We start from the raw sequence: 25205 nt of genomic DNA on the forward strand, positions 1-25205 counted from the left end.
GCTTTTTTCTAAAGTCAGAATGAGCATGAAAGATCAGCGTTTTTAACTGATTCAAGACATTGAGCTAGGCAAGACAGCAAAAATAAAGACACTTATGAAAGTGGACTTCCAGAAGTGCTTCAGAAAGTGGCAACAATCATGGGATAAGTGTGTTTGAAATGAGGGAAAGTATTTTGAAGGAGGTTAATGGCAAAATGTATTTTACTACAATATAGTTCAAAAAATGTTTTTAAACATTCACTATATTCTTTGATCATACCACATATCAATGGTTGCAATATATACTTATCCTATCTATACTTTGAAAAATTATACAAGATTCTTTATGAGCTGGGCCTTGGCTTCATTAACTCAATAGTGCAGGAATAGAACCAGCTCTGGGGACAGTCAGGGGGCCTTAAATCACCCTGACAGGATCTAGTTTGTTTCCATTGCTCTACTCCGTTGTGTCGGCTCAAATCTAGGTGAGATTTCCTCTTTGCAGTTGAAGCAGGCTTGCAGTTGTAGCAGGAACTCTCAAAGCTGTAAGCCTCCAGAAATCCCAGAGAAATTGTCTCTGTGTTAAGAAGTCTAATTGTCAGTAGCTGTTGCTTCATATAGCAAATAAAGAATGCGTACATTTTATAGGAATTCTTGTAACTATACAAGCGAACCATACACCCATCCTTGATCCTGGCCCCCTGGCCAGAAGAAGGCATTTCAGTGGGCTCAAAACAAGGTTAACTCTCAGCCTGCTGAGGGACATTTCTGCAGACAGTGCTATCAAAAGGTGGTGAGTAGGGGAAGGGATTTTCCTGAGGAAAATCAGGATTTTGTTACAAGGAGAAGCAGGAAACAATAGCTGTGGGGAGAACCAGGTGGGTTCCTGGTACCTCATTCTTTACAGTTCATTTGAAATGGCATCTTCCTTTGGCAGGTTTCACTGACCCCTTCCCCGCTCGTTCATACGGATTTCTTTACCCATCCTAGGCTCTGAGACCCCTTGTTTTTTCTCTTCATCAGCACCAGCCATACCATAGGTTAATAGTTGCTTTACTTGTCATTCTCCTGGGGTAGCCTCCTCCTCTTCCTCTTCCTCTTCCTCTTCCTCTTCCTCTTCCTCTTCCTTACCTCTCTTCTCCTCTCCTCTCCTCTCCTCTCCTCTCCTCTGCTCTGCTCTGCTCTGCTGTTCTTTTTCTTTTTTCTTTTCTTTACCTTTTTGTGATACTGTGGATTGAAGCCAGAGACTTCACCCTAAACTTATTCTCAACCTTTTCTTAAAGTTTTAACTTTAAGACAGGGTCTTTCTAAGTTGCTAAGTTGCCTAGCTGGGCCTGAGTTTTTAGCCCTGCCCTCAACCTCTCTTCGATGTGTCTGCAGTATTCAAACACAGTGCCTGGGGTGCAGGAGGAGGTATCCAATAAACATTGATGAAAGTTACATTTTAGGAATATTATATGGTAGTCTCTTATAGGATAAATCTGGGAAGCTGGAAAACTGTCACTATGTTTTGGAGTGAAATTAAAAGAGGAGAAGTTGGGTTTGGCAGTAGAAAAATGATAAAGGAAATTGTTGTCCAGAAATTCTTTTATATGAATGATTTAGACACAAATTTCTAAATAATAATAATAATAATATACTTATCAATATTAATATTAATTGATAAATTAATATTAATTGATAAATTTATTATTGGTGGAGGTGGTATTGAAGACTGAAACAGGCTCACACATCCTAAACATGTGCTTTACCACTGAGCTATACTCCATTGTCTTAATTTCTTAATTATTAATAAAAAATTTAGACCAATGGTAAAAATTACTGTTTATCGATATTTGCCTCCCATGTGCTGGACATTGTGTTATTTGCTTTATATAAATTACCAAATTAACATTTCCCAATACCCTGGAGACAAGTGATACTCTAATTTCAGAGATAAAGAAAGAGCTTTAGGAACATGAAGCAAGCTGAGCAAGGTTACGCAGTGAGTTAGTGTAGACTCTAAATCTGCACAGAAATCCGCCTCCCAAGTGTGCATTGCCATTATGGTTAAAAGAGGTAAGGGAAGTCACTTAGTTCTGAAGCTCTTTTGTTGTCTAAGATGAGTGATTTTGAACCTGGGGGTTCCATATGAGTTTTAACAACTGAGCAAGATACCTTTTGTTTGTGGAAATACTCTCCAGACAACTAACAGAGTAAGTCTATGTTTATGGACTCTCAAAGTCTATCTCTTGTCATAGGAAGATTTCAGTAGATTTCCCTGATGGAGCAAAAGCATGATTCAGATAATCATTAAGACCTGCTTTGGCTGGGCGTGGTGGTACACTCCTGTAATACTAGCACTCAGAAGGCTGAGGCAGGAGGATCCTTGTGAGTTCAAGGCCAATCTGGGCTACAAAGTGAGCTCAAGGCCATACTGAACTGCAGAGTGAGACATTGTCTCAAAAAGCCATTTTAAGTGATCAAGTCTCAGATCTAGCCGTCAAGCAGATATTGAAAATTAACCATGCAGCTCAAAAACATGATCATTCACAAAGTGTTCAACCTTATGAGAGTGCTTATAAAACTTATGTATTCATTAACTGCTAGATGAAGCAATGGCTACTGATAATTACATTTCTTTTCCTATCAAAAAGTGTACAATCTAAAAAGAAAGGAAAACACATCTAGAGATTTGAGAGGCTTACAAAACCATGGAAGATATATTCTGGACCCGTTAGTGGTTCTCAAACTTCCATGTGCTTCAGAATGGAGTAGGCATTTTGTTAAAACACAGGTTATTGTGCCCCATCCTAGAGTTTTTAATTAAGTTAGTTCTAAGAAGACCCTGCAATTTGAGTTTCTAATAAATTTCTAGATCATGCTCATGCTATTTGTATTTTGAGAGCCACTGATTTAGGTCAAACAATATAACCCAGGCCTAGAGAAGAGAAAGACTTCTCTCAAATAGTATTAGCTAGTATCACAGCTGAAATGAGGCAAGTGGCCATTTGTGGGCTCTTTCCTAAAGCGGAGATATGTGTGTTTGTGTGAGCATATGAGTGAGCGTGAATACATGTTTGTGTGTGCTAGCGTGTGTGTATCTTTGGCCTATGAAGCATCCAGTACCCCATTCAGAGGTTGCATCACTGCCTCTCAGCCTCTTAGTCCCTATGATTTCAATGAACTTGATATTGTGCCATCTGCACAGATAATTATGTGAAATAAAACCCGCAAATACTTTCAAAATTGGCCTAAGGTCTAAGATTGAGCATGTTCATTTTCCAAAAGCAATCTGAAAACTAGACTCTATTGTTATACCAAGTTACCAAGCAGGGATGTTTATTGCAGCATTGCTTTAATGGCAAAACATAGCAAAGCACCTAGAACTCCATTAGAAAAGACTTCAATGGAATTATAGTCAACACACAATTTTAGTCTTCTTTACATTAAAACTTCATTACATGATTTGAAAACTTTAGCTCTCTAATGGGATCTTACATAACCATTTCAATAAAAAGAGACATATATTGATGTTCCTCAAAATCTCATTGAACTCTAACTTGAGACACTGTTAAAAACTTAAGAGATGAGAAAAGACAAGATATAAACAATGTCTAGAGCTACTGTGTATGCATAGTAGCTATTCAGGTATTCTTGTACATGTCACACCACACATGAAATAATGTGTGTGAAATTATCAACTGTTTGGTATATATATATATATACACACACCAAATATATATATATATAACATGTATAGTATATATGTTAGTATTAAGAAATAGTATATAGCTAAATATTTTGTGAAATTAATTCTTTTTTTTTTATAAAACCTCCTGCATTACTGAAGCATAGGGTTAGGCATTTGCCTACATAACATGTATACATACTTTCCTAGAAATTTTTCTTTCATGTTAACTTTTTATTTTTTGGTACCAGGAATCAAACTCAGCACCTTGTGCTTGCCAGGTAAATACTGTGCCACCGAGCTATATCCTTGGCCCAATGTTAACATTTTTGATTACTTGTACACTTACATGTTATAGTTCCGATTATTCTTACGTTAATTTTTTTAAAGTGATATTTGAAAGTAGAACAGAAGTTGAGAATAACTTGTAATAATATCTTAGAGTCTATAGGTTCAATCTACACAAATTTATATTTATCCATTTCATTTCATAGTTGATAAACTTCCATGACACATGATAATTTCATAATGAGGAAAAGGTGACTATTTCAGCTTTTAGAAACTTATGAAAGGTATTCACATTTCTCAAATATTCACTGAGAAAGAGCTCCTGAGTCTGAGTTCTACTAAAACTAAGTTTTACTTGTTTCTTTTCTTATTTCCTTTTGTGTCACAGAAGTTGCTGAATGTTGTATCTCAAACAAATTGCTGAAAGTCTTCCAGATCTCTCATTCAGGAAGAGCCTGCTGACTTTCTTGCTAGGAGCACAAGCAGACCAAATAAATATGCACAGGTGTCTTGAGCACATTGTAAGCATCACTGAGAATTCTCCCCAGCTCCCCTGTCAACTTGCCATATCATGTTCCGATTTGTTAAACAAAGAGAGTGGCAAAGTTGAGAATACCTAATGAGGCGGCCAATGCAGCTGCTGCCACCTCTGAGAATTTGAGAGTCACAGGGAATACGTCTGCTCATACCTCCAGCGTCAGTCTTGATCTTGATCTTCCTCTCTGCAGTAAAATGTCACTCCATCACTTAAAACCTGCTACCTTTCTCTGTGGGTAAGACACAAGGTCCAAGTTTCTCATTAATAGATGAAAGATTCCATCACTGACGGGCCGTGCTCCTTATTCTGAACTCAAACTAAAATGACAAAGAGACACCTTTACAAGTCCAACAATAGGATTTTTTTTTTATATTACCAAAAGAAATGCTAAGACCCTTTGGAAAACTGTGTCTTCTGAAATTCAAAACATACCTATTCTTTGACCTAGAAATTCAACAGGTTTATATCCAACACAAATATATATATGGGCATATATATATATATGCCCAAAGATGGATATATATATATATATAAGAATGCCTATGAAAGTATTTTTCATAATAGGCCCAGACTGGAAGGCACTTGAATACCTAGAAAAAGTACAATGAAAGGAGTGTTACACTCATCCTCTATAGCACCACCAATTAAAAAAAAAAACACCTTTTTTATGCAACACTAGGGATAAGATTTACAAAATAAGTTTAAAAAATACATAAAAGTACATATACTGCATATACTGAAGAATTTTGCTGTATACAGTACAAAAAGAAATGACTAATATGTGATGTCAGAAGTCAGACCTACTAGACCTACTAGACCTCCTTGGGGGAAGTAGGAGTTCAAAGAAGCAAAATGGAGTTTCTGGGATGTTAATGTTCCGTTTCATCATCTAGGTGTGTGACACATGAGTGTATTCACTTTGCAAGTTCCAGTGGTGTTTCATATGCTACTACATCATACATTAGCACAAGTCACAAAATAACCATAGCTATTGTTAGAGAACTTACTTCATCTGACTACCAATATTAGAAATAGAAATTATAACTAATGCCGAGATAGTATTTTTCATGTTACACATGGGTTTTAAATCTCTGTTTAAAACCATTGACTCTTGTGAATTCGAAAGCGTATTAGAAAACAATCCACTCAAGGTTTAATTTTAGTGAGACCTCAGATCATTACATATATGTTAGCCTAAACTGTTAAACAAGCAAGAGATATTTGACTGTGAGGTTATTTTAAGCCAATTTGAAAAAAATGTATATTTATTGGACTTCTGCTAGCATTTGAGACTATTTATTAGTACTCTCACTGTGGGATATATAAGAATGGAATAAAATCGAAGAATTTTAAGCCTAGTTTTTCATACCTTTATATATCACCCCAAATTCAGTGCCTGACCCCTCCATTTTCAAAGACTAGTTGAGCTGCATGTTTTCCAGTCATAATCATTGTGACAAACAGGATGGAGTCCAAGCCCTTTTCTCACTATTGAATGGCTTCTGGTTTCTGAAGACCATGGCTATTTCAGACTTAACAGCTTCAGGTCAGGCCTTTTAAAATGAGAAGCCAGCATTTAAAAAGTGGCTCTGGAGAATGAGACCAGAATCTTTTCACCCCTGACCCTGAGCAAGAGAGATTTTCAATTCTAACATGTAGGGTGAACTCCAAGAACTGGAGCCTCTTTGATAAGAAAGTAGGACTTCAACTAATCAGTTCAGCAGATCTCAACTCAGCTATGAAGAACTCTCCACATTTCTCACATCCAATAGAAAAAACACAGCTGTACCAAAAAAAGCCAAATTAATCTGATAAAAAGAAGTCAGAGTTATCTTTTCCACATTCATTATTTCTTCTTTTGTACTATGTTTTTCCTTCTCTACTAGAGACTGTATTGTAGTGATTTACTAGGTTCACTTTGTCTTAGTCTCTCGTATGCCTTTCTGTAGCAGGTTCATGTCTAAATCTGCTTCTTATGGACAAGTAACAGAAATGCTTGGGATTATAGTCAGGGAGATAATTTCCAAGGACTTGAAATCAAGATTTAGTACTTGTAACACTTTAGTGGAAATGGAGACTTTGACAACCACTGCTCTATAGACTATGCATTTAACTATGTCAAGTTACTGGAGACCAAGTCTGCACTGTGAGCTCATGCTTCACCAAGCTTGACTCTGCTGCCTACCACCAGATAACTTCCAAAGCTTCTGGATGCAGGTCCACAGCTGCATGCCTCTGGCTTGCCCCAAGGGTGGAATAGCCGACTTGCTACAATTTTTAACAACGCAGCACAGCTGTGGAAATCAATATTCAGGCTGAGCCTCACATTCTTAAAGGGCTGCGTAGACAAATGCTACATTTCTATTACAACCCCTGTTCTGACACCTTCACATAGAGAAGCATCATGGTGCAGTGGTAGATATAGGATTCTGGGAGCACAGACTTAAATCCTGAGTAATTTTAGTAATCTTAGTTTGTCCATCAAATTTCTCTAGCCTTTGCTTCATTTGTCTGTGCATAGGATGAATATTAACTGTGTACTACTATCGTAGTATTAGGAAAGAGCTTTGTAAATTCTCCAGGAAATGATTTGGCACTTAAAGTAGAGTGAAAGCTTATGGTAGCTTGGCACATTATTTATTTAAAGGGATACACTTTCTCACAAATGTGCCTCTAATACTGTAAACTAATCTACTTTGCTCATGGTGACTTTCTCCTTCCAGACTTCCTTCATTCAACAAATATTTTTCTAGTACATTCCATGTGTTAGGCACTCCTGGGCCCTGGGAATACAGCATAGGACAAGTTACAAGAACTTGTATCTCATGTGGAGATTATCTATCAGTGGAGAAGAGGTAAAGAATAAAAAAGTATACAAGTAATTTACTTTGCTATAATTGTACTACAGAAAGGAAAACAATGCCACCAGTAGTGCTATCTGACGGTACTGAGGGATAGGGAATGAGTGTGATAACTGGAATGGAGAGGCTACTCAAGGTCTGTTGTGGGTATGTAGCAAATTCCTAATCCAAATAGTCACTTGGGATGACATTTTCTTTGCATAAAGCTACTCGCTTTGTTGTGGTTTGTGTCTGGATGTCCCTCCAAAGCCTCATGCAGTCATGGGGGTGTGGGCTTCTAAGGTTTGTGACTGACGAATGGTCCAGTGCTGGGATTAAGCTGGTAGCTTGAATACAGCATAAGGGAGGGAAAGGGGCTTGGTCTCTCCTCCTTTCTTGTTGCTTTTGCTACCTTCTGCCCACCATGAACTGCTCTCTGCTGTGAAGGTGCCCTGCCATGAAGCCAGCCAATTGTGGGATTAAACCTCTACAAACTGTGAGCTAACTCAACCTTTCCCACATTAACTGTGGGTGTTGAGTGTTTTGTGCCAGCAGTGAGAAAAGTAACTAAGACATACTTGCACTGGGCCTAGCATGGGGTGCTGCAAAGACCCGAGGCTCACCGTCTCAGGTGTTCATTTCCCCTTTGACCAATTCCAGTTAAGGAACAGACAAACCAAGCAACAAGGCTGTGGCCTTCTGAAGGTAAGTTTTAGTCTGAAAACAGTGCTACCTATGGATAAAAACAATGTAAATGATAAATGCAAAACAAAGAAGAAATGAGCTATCTGTCATTAGCACATGTCATAGCCATCAGCATAATCAATCCTATCCATACCCTTCTACATTTCCTGAAAAACTGAGGATTTCATTTCCTAGAATCCCATTCCCCATGTGCTTCCTAGTTAGACACAAGGAACAAGAGGCATTTGAGTGATGTTTGGAGGGTAGAGGTGAAATAGAAGCCATTATTTTCCACTGGATGTTTCAGGCAAGCGGTTCACATCAACAGCTTCCCAGAGCTACTGAGGATTCCCGAGTAGCTGAGATAACGGGCAGTGGTTTGTTTTATCACCTGTGGGCTTTTGTGAAAATCAATCACTTTGCTCTTGAAAGCAGCTGGGACCACTGGGTCTGATGTGTTTGCAATCACTTCATGGTTTCTTGAAAGTGATCTCCTAACCATTTCCTCACTTCCTCTACCTTAGCCCTTATATCAGCTGTGTTAGTTTGTAATTCCTGTATTAAAGGTCTAACTCATAAAATATCTAGAGTGGCTTTGATTTTTATGTCCAAATATAGACTAACATGCCATTCCCCATTCTTCATTAGTCAAAGAAATTCATTAGAAAAGAAGCTACTTCTTCTGACAAATAGCTATCACTTACTGAGGACTCCTGGTCTTCCAAGCATTGAAGTGATACTTATATTTCATTTTGAAAATTGAGATTATTATGTATTTACATGCAATTATAAGAAAGACTACAGAGGGATCTCAGGTACCAATTACCTAACTTCTGCCCATAGTAACATTTTGTGCACTATCTCAGATGGGATATTAATATCACAATCTGCTGATCTTACTCAGAGATCCCCAATTTTACTTATGTATATGTATATAATTTGTTCCATGTTGTAGGCTTGTGAGTCCACCACCATACCCGAGATACCAATTCCATCATTAAGGACTTTCGATATAGAGTCCTACTTTTAAGGTTCAATCTGTATAGTATGTCTTAATTTTCCAGATAAAAATCCGTCACTTAGCTTAAATCACTGGTCCAAGGCTTTTCAGTTAATAAGAATCACAGCTATCATCTGGATCTAAGTTTACTAAGCTCAAAGCCAAGAGCCCAGCCAGTAGTAGGGTGGAGCCACTGAAACTCCCAATGTCTCACTGACCATCTCTCTGACTTTTCAAGAGAAAAATAAGAATAACTATTGAATGTGAGCAATAAATGATGGATAAATTATGCTTTTCTATAGTTAATGTGCCTTTTTTCATTGGATAAGGAACCTCCTGAGGGTTCCCTATTAAATTCCTTCTTTCAACATCCTATAATATTAAAACAAAACCTAAAAGTACATGTACATTGAACATATTCTTCTCCCAGCATACCTAAGTCCGTTGTGTTCCTATTCTTAACAACTACTTGGGAAGGACTTCAGTTTGAATCTTTGTGGTCTATTAGTTATCCTGTTTTTCTTTCTTCTGACTTTCCAGTAGAACAACTACTTTGACCAGGAATCGTCTGACACCTTGTGGAATTCATTTCTTACTAAAAATGATGTAACTATTGATGAGTTGGCAGTTTTTAAAGTCATGCAGGCAGCAAACATATGTCTTTCTTAGAAGGCAGATTGGAAGATAATAGAAAAATGCTGATAATGTAGGCCCTGAGTTGGATGGCACTAACCAGTGAAGGAAGAAGACTCATAAATCTCAACAATATTGCCAGCTCCCAGCTACTGATAGTAATAGGGGTCTAGGAGAGCACAAATACTGTAATTGAAATCCACTGATAATCTAAAAACTTCATTTTATCCAATTGTTTCAGCGCCCTCCTGGGCCAAACTCTTGACAGGAATGGATAACAAGTCTTCAGTGTGACTGATCTCTGTTTCATCCTCTCCCTCCCTTCTTGGCATAACGTAGCAGTGGAGGTGCTCAGCCTGGGACAGGCAAAATCCAGGAGAAGCATGTCACCGGGGAGACTGGGGAACAGCCTGACTCAGATTTAGTAAATACAAAGAGCCTCAATTCAGACTTTGGATGAGGTAGCCGTGCAAAGTTTTGAACACATAGTTTCAGAGTCACACTGTAAGTTTGGAAGACAAAAATGTTCCACATGCACATTTAAGTTTTTATGCTGTTTCTAGATTGGCACTTTCTTAGTCTAAGTTCCATGAATGAATATTTTATTTCTTATTATTGTGGCGTGAATAACACAACTGCACTATTTCATTTTAAATTACAAGCTTAAGTTAATTAAACATGTCCTTACAATATTAAAAAAATTGAAACCTGGTGCCATAGTCTGTTTTGTGCTGCCATAATAGAATACCATAGGTTGGGTAAGTGATAAAAAGTAGAAATTTATGTTCTCATAGTTCTTGGCATTGAGAAGTCTAAGATCAAGGCACTGGCATCTTCAAGGACCTTCTTGTTATTTCCTCTGGAAAGAACAACTGGTGGGGCTTAAAAATACTCAAAAACAAAGAAACAAACAAAAGATTTCTTAAAAATAAAAATAAGCAAAAAAAGGGCCAAGGCTTGCCCTTTCATGTACAGCCTTTGTGACCTACAAACATCTAATTAGGTCCCACCTTCCAACACTGTTGCATTGAACATTACATTTGCAACACACGAATTCTGTGGGACAATTCAAACCATAGTAATCTGTTTCAGAACCTCTTATGTTTTAATATACCCTGATCTAAAAGTGGAAGTGGCTTGCGGCATTGACTTGAGAGGGACTGGATAATCATGTAGTGATGTCACAGTCAGGTATACAGTTATCGTCACAAAAGACAGAGACTTCCTGTTAAATTTTTACTGTAATATATAGAATGTCTCAATTCTATTTTACCAACTTTTGGACAAAGATTCTCTTATTGCCTCAATTTACTCAGGTATTCCTGAGCTCGTTTTTAACTAGGCCTGACTTCGGCACTTCTGCTTTGCCTCTGTGCTGTCTTAGCTGTGTAGCAAGACTCCTTGGCAATTAATCAGGGTTTTCATCCTGTACCATCTCCCAGGTAATGCTCGATCTCCTGACCTACCTTCAGGAATAATCTCATTGGGCTGGTTTCACCAGAATCTCCCCGTATGTCTGATGTTTTCTCTTGATAATTTCTAATTACTGAGCCCTACTCTGCTCCTTGGCTATACATTTCCACTTGCCCGTACTATGTGTGGAGTTGAGTCCAGTCTCTTGCTTACTGCAAGAATGCCTTACAGTGGTTCTACAACTACTGTCATGGCTGCCCTTGAGTAATTCCTTTAGTATCATCTTCAATAATTGTCATGGAATATTTTTTTCCTTAATATCATCTACCCATAATCATGGGTTTAGTATGATTGTTCCTTGGTCATTAAGCTAGTATTAAATAAAAATGTGGAAATTAAGGGTCCTAAAAGGCTTAAAAATATAAATACAGTTTGGCTAACATTATTTATTGTCAGGATAAATAAGTAGTTCAACATTAAGATTGGAGAGTACAGTCAACTGGAAAGACTGACGGATTCATATTAGAAACTAGTATTTCAAAGAATGTTCAAGGGATGTTGTTCTCTGACAGGTCGTCTACCTCCTCTCAACATCAGAAAGATGGCAGTGGTGATGTTTCTATTTGGAGGTTGCTGTAATTTTAGAGAAAATACGTTTATTGTATCAATCAGGATAGGCTGGGTTACAGCATGAGAATAAAAAATTGTCAAATCTCAACAGCTTAAAACCAAGGTTGATTTCTCACTTACATGCCAACTGTAGGTTGGTTGGGGTTTCCCTTCCATGTGGTCATTGTTTCTACTTTGGGAATTACAGGCATGGAGCAGCCACCATCTGGAACATCACCAGCTATGGTTACAGAGGACGCACTCTCTGTATGGTTTCACAACAGCAAGTAATGCTTTACAGAGCAGGGAAGCACATCACTCGACTCATAGCTTGCTCAACATCAAGAATGTCAGAAAATGCAAAAACCTATCCTGTTCCCAGAAGTACAAGGAGAAGTGACATATTTAGCAGGTAGTTCAAGTGTGGACCTTGAGACATTTAACAAATTGTTCTAGCTGCCATACTATTTATACAACACAATGGCTTTCAGTGGACTGAAAATTACTTGTGCTTTGATGTACCTGTCTGTGGCTGAGAGACTTCTTGCTGTCCCCTTCCTCCTCCAATATATCATCTTCTTCTTTTAGTAACTGTTTGCTCAAATTTTAGGTAGATATCTAGTTTCTGGGCCAAAAGACAATATTTTCTAGCTATAGGAGTTCTTATGACTAAGTAAGGGCACATGAGAAGTATTGGAAAGAAATAGTTGTCTTTATAGAAAAAGTCACATTCTTTTCTGATGGTAGGGATACAAATCTGAGGCTAAAAATGCAGAAGCCACCTTATTCCATGGGGTGCCTTTGGAAGAGCATCTACAAATGGTAGAAGAGGACAGATGGGCCACCATTGCAGTCCTGGAGTGTGTACCTCTAAACTTTAACTTGAGAAGTTAACGTCTAGGTCATTTAAATCATGGCTATTTTGGATTGTTCTGCTCCTTTGGCTTTCTTACAAGAACTGGGAAGGGTTATCAGCTTACCCACAGGAGCATTGTTTAGAATATTTTTGGATGTAAGTAATACCATACACAAGTCAATAATTGCTTAAGCACTGTAAACACGTAGATGTGGATGGATCCATAGTTTCTATGAGTAATACATTCAGACTTTTTCTCATTTTTCAAATATGTGATCATCAGCAAGTTGAGTTTGGGTACTGTGTGGTTACAAGATGACCACTGCCAGCTAGTTATCCCCAATAGTATTCAAGGGATGAAGATAAGTGAGGTGTCCTGTCCTTTCTGTTTTTATCAGGATTCAATAGCCTCTACAGAAGTCTATCATTCCTCTCTGCTCGTCTCCCCTGTCATGCTCACCATAATGAGTGCTTTTCCATTGCCTAGTAGAAGCCATGAGCCCACCCCTAAACCAATCAGTAACAAAAGGGACTGGGACTGCTCTGTATGGCTTAGGACATCATGAATCATCTCCTGGGACTTCCCTTCCCACATCATGCTGCTTCCCAAATAAAATTAGGCTTCCATATATTCAAGAAGGGGTAAATGGTCTGCTTCTGTGGTTCAAGTACCTCTTTGATTTTCCCCTTGTTTTTACACTTAGCAAGATATGTAGTCCTACTCTGATGAATATATGGAAATGCCACATGATAGGACAGAGAGAAAGGATACCTTACCTTTCTGCCTTTTATGCATCTTCCCACCTTCAATTCATTCCTAAACAGCAGGCACTGGCTACACTGCTTTTGGAACAAATCCTGGATTATTACTAATGTCACTAGGGAGATCCCATCGCTTGTATGGCAACATCTGTCACACCCTGACTGATCTACAAAGCTCCTCACTCTAGGACCCTGGCTTCTTGCAGCTGTACATCTCATCCTGCCCTCTTCTCTCATCAAAGGGACTTCCTACTATATTCTACAGATCATCTTATTCCCACCTTGCAGATTCCATTGCTCCTCAGAATGTTTTATCAGATCACCTCTATCTAGTCCATTTAGCTGTCAACTTCAGTGTACCTTGTGGAGAGACGTTTGTTCACCATTCAGTCTAAAGGAGCACCCTCTGTCTCACCTCTCTATCCCTTTACCGGGGTTTGTTTTCCTGTAGGTAATCTTATTTTATGCATTTGTAATTTTTACATTCACATTCACCAGAGTAAAAGCTGAACAAGAGCTTCAATTTTGTGTTTTCCTTATCTACACAGTTCTAGCAACTAGACCAGTACCTGGCACATACTAGTAGTTGCTCAACAAATGAACAAATGAACAAAACTGGATGGTGGTGATGGTATCCTTAGATATCTGTTTGGTTAAAGGAAATGGTAAGAAATCAATTTTCCTTTTTTTATAAAAATGAAATAACATCATACTTCATCAAGCATGACTCGACTAAAATCTGTACAGGACCAGGTAAAACATAGTTACTTTCCAAGAAAGTGAAAAGTATAAGGCTATTCACACACTTGATGAATGGTACTGTTTTGTTACTATAGTGATGTTTGTATTTGTCTGAAATCTGATAATCTTTTCTTTTTATCTGGGTAAGAGTTTCTATCTTATTCAAGATGGCTGGGCAAGAGGCTCTGCATAGTTATTAAACTATGGTCCATGACTCAAGAGAAATGGAACAGGGAAGAAAAAACTGAATGTCATTCTTCCCCTCCAAAGAAACAAAAATAATAAAAGCGCTTAATTTTAACTTTACCCAGTATGACCGCCCATTTCAATGGGCAGAGGTTGTTCCTGACTATGTAGAGATGCTCGACTTAGAGCTCAGGACATAGACTCAAGCTTCAATGAGACGAAAAGAGAATTTGCAAGGGATAAAGGTGGAGTAGAAAATCAACATAGTTCACCAGGCAGAGAGAGCTGGGGCTGATCTAAAGAAAAGACAAACTGGTGATAGAACTTCAGTTACATTTGCATGTCAACAAAAAGGCTAACTAGAAGAACTGATGGAAATGAAGCCTTTTGATGAAAACCTTGTGACTGCTTGAGTTGCAAGTGGTTGGTGTCAACTCGGGGATGAAGTGTTTTTTTTTTTTCTTTTTTAAATTATGCTCCAGGAAACAGAGGCTTGCTAAATAACTCCTTTAACTTTTCTCTGGCATCTATTGATTATATCCATAGAAATTAAAAGGAGAAGGCAATTAAGTTTAAAATTTAATGATGTTCTGCTGCTGTTAATTTACTGGCTAACTTGATCAATGCTTCATCCTGAGTAGAAATCTATGGCCCCCCATGTGCTAGAAAACTTTATGAGGCCCTTTCAGTTAAAATTATGATAATCATGAGTAACAATAGAACTAAGAAATAGATACCGTGCAAACGTGTGACCACAGTTGCCCATGACAATTTAGTCCATGTATTTTAAAGATGTTGCTTAAATGGAAGCTAACAAAGCTTTGAAGTTGTTTTGTTTACCTTAGTACTTCCCAAATTTGGAATTCACTGAATGTCACACACAATATACTTATAATGAAAGGTAAAATTTCCCCACCAATGAAAGCTAAAATATATATGTACTAAGGAATTTCATTTCGCTTGTCAGGCAGTGAAATGGAGCATTGTGTCTTGATTTAATCTGGAAAATGCCTAATTGCTCTCAAAGAGGATTATGCCACTGAACTTAAGATATTAGCAGATTAGATAAACCCAAGGCTTAATCAGTTTATTCTGTGACAATGAGCTCTCCTCATGACATGATTTAAGATAAAACTTGTGGTAATTAGATATAATTATAATTAATTAGAATACCCTCCATCCTTCAGAATATTATCTGGAATCAGTTATTCATTAGCTTTACCCAACTTTTACTTTGAAATTATAGGAGAAAATAGCTGGCTTTCTCTGGTATGGTCAAGGAGAACACGGAGGGGTCAGCCCCCAGGCCACATGTCTCTTGCCTGAGAACAGAACACCACACCTGGGCCAGGGTTTCCTGCCTTTTGACAGCACGAGAGTATGCTGGATCGGCGGGTGCACTGTCCAGCACCGGAGTGTCCATTGTAACAGAGGGGTGCACTGATCAAAGCTCCAGTCCTTTGTCCAGCCATCACCTCCGCTACAATTCAGTGACTCCAGGCAGTTGGAAGCAGACTGGATGCTGGTAAGGGAAAAAGAAAAAATTGGATGACAGAGCCAGTCCTACTTGCTAAAAATCTTGCATGGGATTTGTACATATGAGCAGTATAATTGGTCTGGGCTCGTTCAGATCATCCTAAGTGATTTGTACTCTTTAGCATCCCTATCTTGAGCCCTGACAGCAGCTATTCTTTATCTATTTATATCTTGGACTTTAGAGAAAGATTTCAATTTAAAATGTGTTTCACTTTTGTATGTAGTTCTTTTTAAAAATTTCTTTTTCTAGTATAGCCGTCCTCCAGCTGTATCGGGAGCCCAGCTGCAACATCACCTCGGAAATTTGCTGCAGATGCAAAGGGGGATTGGGCCCCAGGCCAGGTCTGTAGATCAGAACCTCTGGCAGGGCAGGGATTGAGGGCAGCAACCTATGTGTTAACAAGCTACTCCAGGGTCCTCGACATTTATGTGGGTGAATATTTATTCTCTGGTCTTTGGGGCTGCACTCTGGGGAAAGGAGATGAGAGTGCTCTGAATCTGGACACAAAGAAGAGTAGGCAAACGTTCTTGAAGAGATTTTGCCTCTGAAAAGCTAAAAATACAATACACCTGGTTTTATTAAGACAGGTACGATCCTGCTGGCAACCACTATGTATCTTATTATGCTGAAGGTCTATCTTTTCCCTGGACCCAAGTGATGGTGTTAAAAAATAAAATTCCTCTATTCACAAAGCAGCCAGACCCCAAGACGTGTGTGCTGGGAGGAAAAATAAAATCTCCTGCCAAGGGCAGGGATGACCTGGGCATCAGACGCTCTGCGAAGGGAGCGATGTTCTAAGGCTTCTTCCAAAGCGGGAATTCTGAGATCTGGAAATGCACCTTTTGTCCCATTCCCTCTTTACTCCACTTATTCCCCCTCTAAGTTTTCAGATAAACATTTACTGTAGGGAGAAAAGACACAAACACACACACACACACACACACACACACACACAGAGTCTCATTCTTCCTTTCATCTGAGATGAAAAGAAGCTATTTCTAATACTCACCGGGAGATTGTTAGAACAGCCTTAAAGTGATTCAGAGACGACTGCAATTTTATATATCTCCAGCCCCAGTAAAGGGCCTGAAGTGTATTTGCCTTGCTTTCTCCTAAATAATAAAGCTGTGGTTAATTATTGTGTGAAACTGAGCAAACTAAGAATGTTGAAAGCAGAACACATGTTTAAAGATAACGAGCGCATCCTTACTATGTTTTCTAGAGCTTCAGCTATCTTTGATTACCCATAAAGAGTTTACTTTATCAACAGCTTTGATGTCACTGGGGACATTATTTCATGAGCACTTGACTGGGGCGTCTTAAATGAATGTTTTATGTGGGCAAATAGGGAATTAGGGAAAAAGCAGAAATGAGATTTCTTTGCACTGATCTTATCACTCTGATAAGATAATGCTTTATATCAATTGCAAACGCCATCATTCAGCTCCCATAAAACTAGTATTAGTTCCATTTATTTTGTCCTCAAAACCAAACTTTAGTTATATTTACACAATTTTCAAAATCTATACTCTTTAAAAGCAAGCATTCATGTTTGAATCATGGCTTACTTCTCCTAGTGCATGAAAAGATCAAGAGAACAAAAAATATGCCTTTGAAATGAGTTGCTACATAAAAATTTTGTTTCTTTTTACCATCCAGATTCTAAACTCAAGATCAAAGTATGACAAGAATTTTTCAGTAATTTCAAGTGCTCTTATTATTGGAAAGTCTGTCTACTTTTTTTTTTTTTTTTTTTTTTTTGTAAATAGTGATAATGCTTATTTGCCAGCAGGGCACAAAATTAGAACTTGTAGTGTATGCTGTGATTCACCACTCCACACACACACACCTTAGGAAAAGATAGACATTCCCTCAGCTCCTAGAATTGCTATGAGCTCACTGGGAATTGTCCCAGCCTGGAGAGAGCGGTTTTGCTCAGAGGCAACCCCCGCCCATGGTGTACTTTGTATACAAAAAACCAGCAAATGTGGGGAGAGAATGGCCTGATTTCTTGTCTGAGAGGACAACAACTCTGCTGGGCTGCCCTTTCGGGACCCTCTGAGGTTCTGCTGTGAGTGAACCTCAGCTCACTTCCTTCTGCTTCTCATCCTTACCTGCTTGGCTCATCTGTCCCACAGATGCTGGTCCTAAGGAGTTACTCAATAAGCCTCCTGCGAACATATCTATTTTAGTCCGTTTCTCAGGGAATCTACCCCAAATATTAGTATATATAATTTGATTTATGCTCAGCTCTGCCCTTTCCTGTAGGAGTAGCTATGGAGTTAAAAAAAAAACTGAAAATAAAAATGTGTCTTATCATGAGGTTCTTACCCAAGCAGTGATCTTCATAAGGAATTCAAATACATGAGAGATCTGGAAGTGTAAAAGAGTTGTCTCAATGGAATTTAGTTCCTATTGCAAATCTGTAGAGCTTCTTTGGGAAGAGCAGGGTGAATGATAATGATAATATTGAGTTTGGAGTTGATGATTTTGATGATATGCCTTGACTTTCCTAAGTTCTTCTAGGAATTGCAAAATAGCAAACAGGTAAATGATCCTTGTAAAAAGCAGGCTATCATGCTGACTTACCAAAAATTCATGTACTAATGCATAAAATATGCTGTCGTAGTAGAACAGATGATTAAAATGCTTAGTGATTCATCTCCTCACCAAAGAGTGAGATGTTAAACTACTTCAAAACATGGCTTGTGGGACAAAGTCATTAGAATCATCCAAGACATTTGCTTAAGATGTAGATTCTTGGATCTCACATTACAATCTAAAAAAGTTGAAAGCATAAATACAGACAGTGGAATGGTGATTCCTAGAGGTTGAGGATAGGAAGATTAGAAAGAGGTTAGTCCAAAGATAAAAATATTCCGGTGAAATAAAAGGAATAAGTTCAAGAGATCTATTTTAAAATATGGTGACTGTAGTATCCCTGAGAGTAGATCTTTTTTACCCTAAAGACATTTGAAGTTTGTGAGGTGATGGATATTTATTTAACCACCTCACAATATATACATATTTCAAAATAATATGGCACACATGATAAATATATAACAATCTTGGCACCTAAAAAATGAATACCAAAAACCTGCAGATTGTTGGTTCCTGTCCCAGAATCTCATAGCACTTTAAGTAAACATTGTTTTAACATGAAGAGTTGCAGAATGGGTTGGCTGAGGGGACTTGGGAAGGGAAACAAAGTTCAAAAATAGCAGGTGCTATGGACCAGAGAGCTCAGCTAAAGATGGATGGATGTACTGGTTTTTGCGTAGATTCTAATTAGTTCAAGATTTCCAGCTAGAAGCTGAGGATTATGCTTGGAGGTATGGAGTCCTCTACTAGTCCAGAGCTGGGGGCTACAAAAGCAGGATACAGTAAAACAAAACAAAACAATCCCCGAAATCACAAAAAGACAAAGCCAGAGGCTTCGGCTTCGAAGTTCACAGCTCTGGGTCAAGGCAGTTTGAAACAGTTGACCCTTAAGTCTAAGACAGCAGGAAGGACATCGAGGCCACTGGGTACTGACACACTGGTGAAATAGGGGGGCCAAAAGGCTTACAATCATAGTACAATGAAGTTCAGTACAAGCAAGTGGAAGGAGGTGATGGAAGGAACAAAGTTTAAAGACAGGCAAGAACATCTGAGAGACTCAATACAGATTGGGTCCCAATTTCTTATAAAGACAATGCAAGCAAACCTGGAAAAGTTGTCACAACCTTCCTATGCTACCTGACATGACTACAGCAGGTCTCATATTTTGGTGTTGCAGAAGGATCATTTCACAACACAGGCACCGTCACTGCTGTGAATGCACAAGTTAATGTAGGTCCCTATTGCTGCAGAATATTTATTAATCTGCTTTGAGTTCCAAGGGATGTACAAAACATTCATTTCACATTTCATTCTTTCTTTTAAGCCTTTATTTACTCAGATGCACCTGAGAGTGAAGTTTGTATTTCCAGCTGAGTGTCAAGGGGAAAGGCCACGTAAGTTACTGCTCCTTTATCAATCATTAAGCCCACCAAGGATTATGGGGAACGTGACTAGCTCAGTTACAACATAAACCTGTAGTGTATTGTCATTTGAATCATGAGGTTGATGAATAACATCCCAGAAATAATGAATATTCAGCTTGACAAATAGTTCTTTAAAAATTATCTAACACAATTTTGGCATATTGCTGTTTGTCAAATTATTCCTATGCCAGATGCTTACACAAAATCTGTTGCCCATTGCCAAATGGCCTAGCTGCACATTTTCTCATTAGATGGGATTGATATTCTGTGCAGAGATTGTATCAAATATAATTAAGGACAAAGAGATTCTTATTTGCATTCTGCACCTACAGTGTCTGTTGCCTCTCCACACCTGCTCTTACCTGCAGGTTCAAGGCCACTTATAGCTCAGGCTTCATAACTTGTGACTCCGGGATTCTGCTGAGCTGCTGAAGATAGCATTACAGCTTGCATTTTGATCAGAACAAGAGGGAAAGTTGGCTTGAAGAGGACTTGCATTTATAACGTGTGCCATTTCTGTCATTTTTGAAACAAGCTGTATCTTTTGATTGCAGACATTTTCACATCCTAATACAGGACCTGTCAGGCTCCAGCACAAATTATATAAGGGCAAAGAATCTGCAGTGGTTCCCTTGTGGACACAGAGGGTTTGGAACATTACCTCTGACCCACTCAAGTGCCTTCATTTTTACAAAGAATTCAAAAATCTTGAGTCTGACAATTCAAGTTAGCAAGTGATTATATCTCCAGAGTTTAATCCACTTTTCAATCTCTGTGAAATAAAACAATACCATTGCAACAAGGAAAAAAAAACTGTCTGACTATCTGGCTACGTGCAGTGTTTCAAAAGAATATGTGTTATCATTCAAAAAGGCAAGTGGATGAGTCCATGATTGACAACTACAGCATTCAACACTTACAGTTCCCTCTTCAGGGATATTCAGAATCGATTGAAAAAGAATGCAATGTTTCGGAACTACTCAGGGGTACTTTAATAAAATGCTTTAAATAATGATTGTCCAAAGCTTGCTAGACACTTTGTAAATGTCAGAAACACATTAAATATGTTAAATGGGCATGTTCAATATCTAGAAAATAACACAAGTGATTTACAATCAATTTCACACATGCCCAGGGATGTCTCCCTGATGGAAGACAAAAACGGCCTCTTTGACAGGGCATACCAATCCCAAGTTTTCATTCTGGCATGATGTTTAAATTTGCGTGTCTGTTCAACACACAGTGGAGCACATTTTGGGGGGGGTGTGGTGGATGAGAGTAAGACACACACTGTGGGGCTCAGTAAAAGCCTCCTATCCAATGTCTTCAGTGGCTGAGTAAGTGTATTAGTCAGCTTCTCTGTTATTGGAACAAAATACCTGACACCCGCAGCTGAAAGGAGAAAAGGTTGAACTTGGCTCACATTTTTCGAGGGATTCACTGCATGGTCAGTTGGATCCAAGGAAGAAAGAGCGTGAGAGAGGGGCATGGCAGAGGGAAGCTGTGCACCTCATGTCAGCCAGGAGACAGAAGGAAAAGGAAGGAGCCAAAGACAAGAGTACGTACACACTTGCAGGGCACACCCCAGTGTCCCACCTGCAGGCAGCCTCTACCTCTCCACAGCATATAGTATCTGCCTACTGTACTCACCAGAGGACGAATCAACTGATAAGCATAGTTCCCCTGTGATCCAATCACCTTCTGAACAAGAGACTCTGGGGAGCCGTTTTAGGCCTAAGTCATGACAGCAAGAACGATCTTAGGCATACCTCATTAAAGGCAGAGTTAAGGAGACAGCAACTCGACACCTTAAGGGTAAGTCCCCGCTCCTAACAAACACTCTGTGGCCTTCAGGTCCTCTTAGGCCCGCCTCTTCCCCAGCTCCACCCTGTCATCATAGGGACATTCGAGGCCCTTGGACCCTTCATTTGCTTCCATCCCATCAGCGCTTGATGTGGTCTCCCCTTCTTCCTTGGGTGACCATTTGAACTGCTCCCTCAAAAGCCATCTGCACCCCTTCTCCACTATGCTTCCTCTACACGTCCATGTATAACCGGGAGAACTGCAATACAGAAATTGCTCTAAGCTCATGTTTCATGATGAAATGTGTAGTCTTCAACCTCAGTTAGGCTTCCAGAACTGTCTACCATCCACTCGTTTGTATCATCTACTCCTCTCCTCACTTTGGAAGAGTCACTGTCTGTCCCCAAACTCCTCCTCTCTCCTCAGCCTGCACAACCTCTTCTCTTAGCCAGTGGCTGTGTCCCCTGTTTCACAGAGTCTGATCTGTCCGCATGGCCTTTGTCCTTTCCATCTAGTGTCTTTATATGTCTTCATACCGGTGTACAACCCCACTTCTGGTGTTCCTGTTTTAGAGGTAGTTTTAGTCCTTTTTTCAAAGTCAATCCCTCTGTGCTTAGAGCATCTTAAGTGCTCGCTCTGTGCTTGCTGACAGTACAGATGAGGACAGAAAATAACAGGAACCTGAGTTTGGGAATAGAGGTCCAGTGACCTTCATTTTGTTTGTGATGCTTGAGTCTCTCCAGTGCCATCTCTTTTTCTCTGAGACATCATTCAATTGGTCATTTACTTTCTCCTGTATTCTATTGACAACTTCCCTTTGGTCTTGCGAATATGTTCTATACTTTGCCTTTTAGGTATCTGTCAATTTTTCTTCTCCCCTCATAATCAACCCTTCAGTTATGTTCATTTAGCAAACACTTATGGAGGCCTCAAGGACTGTGAGACACGGTGGTACAAAGAATTTTCTAGGTTTGCAGTATTTCTGCATTGTTAAGGGGCTGCATGAGTAGGGTGGCCAGATATAATTTTTCATTTATATGTGAAGGGCTCCCTCCTTGGATTGGATATTGGCACAATAGACATTACCTGGGTTGCCCATTGCATTTTAAAAAGACAGTTTCATAGCAACAGAGTTAAGGGCCTAGATTCTAAACCTAGACTGCTTGATTTAAAAAGTTTGGCTGCAATACTTATTTGTGTTTCCTTGGAAAAGTTGTGTAACTTCTGTCTCTCAGTCTACTTTCTATAAGTTGTTATAACTAAGGCACCTATCTATGAGATTGTTGCTTAACATGAGTTAATATGTACAGGACACAGAACTCTGCTTGGCATGTAGCGTTATGTAATGATTATTATTATCTAGTATTGTCCTTACGACTCCGCTGAAATTCACCAAGCTCAACAGTGAACTTCAAATTTCCCAAATGAATAGACCCTCTTCTTTCAGTCTCTTCTTGTGTTTAACACTTCTTAGAAATCTACTTCTTTGGTTTCTTTTCTATTCTCTCATCTCTGGATTCTTTTCACTCTTTTCTGGTTGTTGTTTGTTACTGTTCTAGTCCACTTTGTGAGCTCTCCTCCTTACATGCACCGTGCCCTGGGGATCTGCCCATAAGCATTCTTGAACTTCAGACTCTGTAAAGTGGAATTCATCCTCCAGGCCTTAACTACCAACCATGGGAGGCTGACTAGTTTAATTCACACATTCAACCAAGACATCTCTGCTGATTTCAGGTTACCTATTCAACTTCCTTCACAGCACTGCTACTCCACATCCCAATGCTACCTCATGCAGCTTGTTGAAAAGTAATTCCAATTTCTTCATTATAAGTCCACCTTTCTTTCTTATTCCCTTAGTTGGCTGAACCACTACCAGCCTCCAAGCACAAACTAGAAGCCAGGAAAATCATTCTTTTCTTCTTTTATCATTGAAGCTCATGAATAATGAGTTACTATAACACCCTGTGCAGTGAACACTTACCCATGGATACATGATTATTGGCTTTTTTGAATCCACCTCTCCTTTTCATCTTCAGGACTACAGTTTTAGCTCCTACTTTTATTATTCCTTGTCTGGGTCATAGCAATCACCATTTTCTCTGCCTTTAGTTCTGTCCTGGGAAACTCATCTTCTGTGAGTCTGCTGGTGCATACTGTGTCGGGCACGAGGGGCTGCAAACTCAAAGATGAAGTCCCAAGCCAGTCCTGTGGGTGAGGGAAGCTGTCCAGGTTAAGAAAGGAAGTACTGTCTCTTCCACTTTTCTAGAAGCACATGTGCTTTCTTGGAGACCCAAAGTGTTCTTTGGCTTTTCACTTTTCCACTTTTGGCCCACATATAAGTACAGAGAAATATTTCCTTATGGCAAGGAAAATATGCTGTAAGCCTGATACTAAATGGCCATGTAAGTTGGGCTCAGTATTGGGAAGGAACTCGAACATGGTAGGATAACGGCCCCTAGAGAGCCGTGTCCAGTCCAAGTGGGGTGTCAGCCTCAGCTATGGTCAGCAGAGACCATGTGCGATATGGACTTGTGGATGTTGGACTTTTCAGGGGTTTTTTTGTTTGTTTGTTTGTTTGTTTGTTTGTTTTCCAGTATAGAGAATCGAACTCATGACCTTGCACTTGCCAGGCAAGTGCTGTGCTACTGAGCTAAATCCCCAGCCCCAGGGTTTTCTTTTTTGATGGATGGTATTATATTGCTTTTTAAATATACAAATAGCATTAAAAATTCAATATATAAGCCAAACACCACACATGTAAGCTAGATTTTTTTTCCAGTAGGTCATCAATTTATAATTTCTCTCTAAAACATAAATGTGGTCAAGTGAGTTATCTATTCACAAGACCTTAAAGTTTCCCTTTGCCTATAAAACACTGCCTAAGATTCTGAACACAATGGCTAAGACTTTTTTGCATTCTGGTCCTTATATTTCCCCTTTTATCTCTCAAATCTAAAGAAATCTCTCAATTCTTCAGCAGTTTCTGCTCTGTAGATGGTGAAAGGAGTCTTATTTCCTATATACACAAGCCTATATTTTACTTTTGGGCTGTTTACTATGGCACTCCTCCTGTGGTAGTGTTGCACTTTGCATCTAAAATGTCCCTAACTTTCTGTTCAGAAGTGGGGCTTTTGATCGGTGATTGGGTCATGGGGTTTCTATACTCATCGGTGGATTGATCCCTTGGTGAGTTTATAGCTGAACTTGCCCTTAGGTGATGGCGTTTCCTTGGAAGAACTGTGTCCCTGGGGGACGTGCCTGCGGAGGGTGTGTCTTCCTCCCCAGCTCTTCCCTTTGTCCTCTGCTTCCTGGTTGGTATGAGTTGGGCAGCTTTCTTTCACCATGTCCTTCCGCCTTGTTTCTGCCTTGGAACAGGTCCCTGGAAACTACAAGCCAAGTAAATCTCTCTTCTTTTAAGTTATGGGTGTTGGGTATTTTCTCCCAGTGGTGAGACAGGTAGCACTGGTAACTCTTTCTTGGCCTAACTTCTGTTCTACCCTTTGCATCTTGGTGCATTGCCTCCTGCAGAAAGCCTTTCATGACTCTTCTCTGTGGTTTATTCTTTGCCTGTATTTCCTTCACTATCTTGTAGTGAAGACATGTGGCTGTCTTTCCCACAACAAACTCTAAGCCCTTGAAGG

At 39.3% G+C, this 25205-nt stretch overlaps 1 protein-coding gene and 1 pseudogene across 2 annotated transcripts in view; one reads left to right on the forward strand and one right to left on the reverse strand.

The window, feature by feature from the left end:
• Positions 1-25205, reverse strand: part of Fam19a1 (family with sequence similarity 19 (chemokine (C-C motif)-like), member A1) — a 485469-nt gene that overhangs the window by 60463 nt on the left and 399801 nt on the right. The window lies entirely within an intron of this gene.
• LOC102025807 overlaps positions 1-25205 on the forward strand; it is a 70261-nt pseudogene that overhangs the window by 36227 nt on the left and 8829 nt on the right.

Source organism: Chinchilla lanigera, unplaced genomic scaffold (assembly GCF_000276665.1).
Source record: "Chinchilla lanigera isolate Chin_1 unplaced genomic scaffold, ChiLan1.0 scaffold00020, whole genome shotgun sequence".
Classification (NCBI taxonomy): domain Eukaryota; kingdom Metazoa; phylum Chordata; class Mammalia; order Rodentia; family Chinchillidae; genus Chinchilla; species Chinchilla lanigera.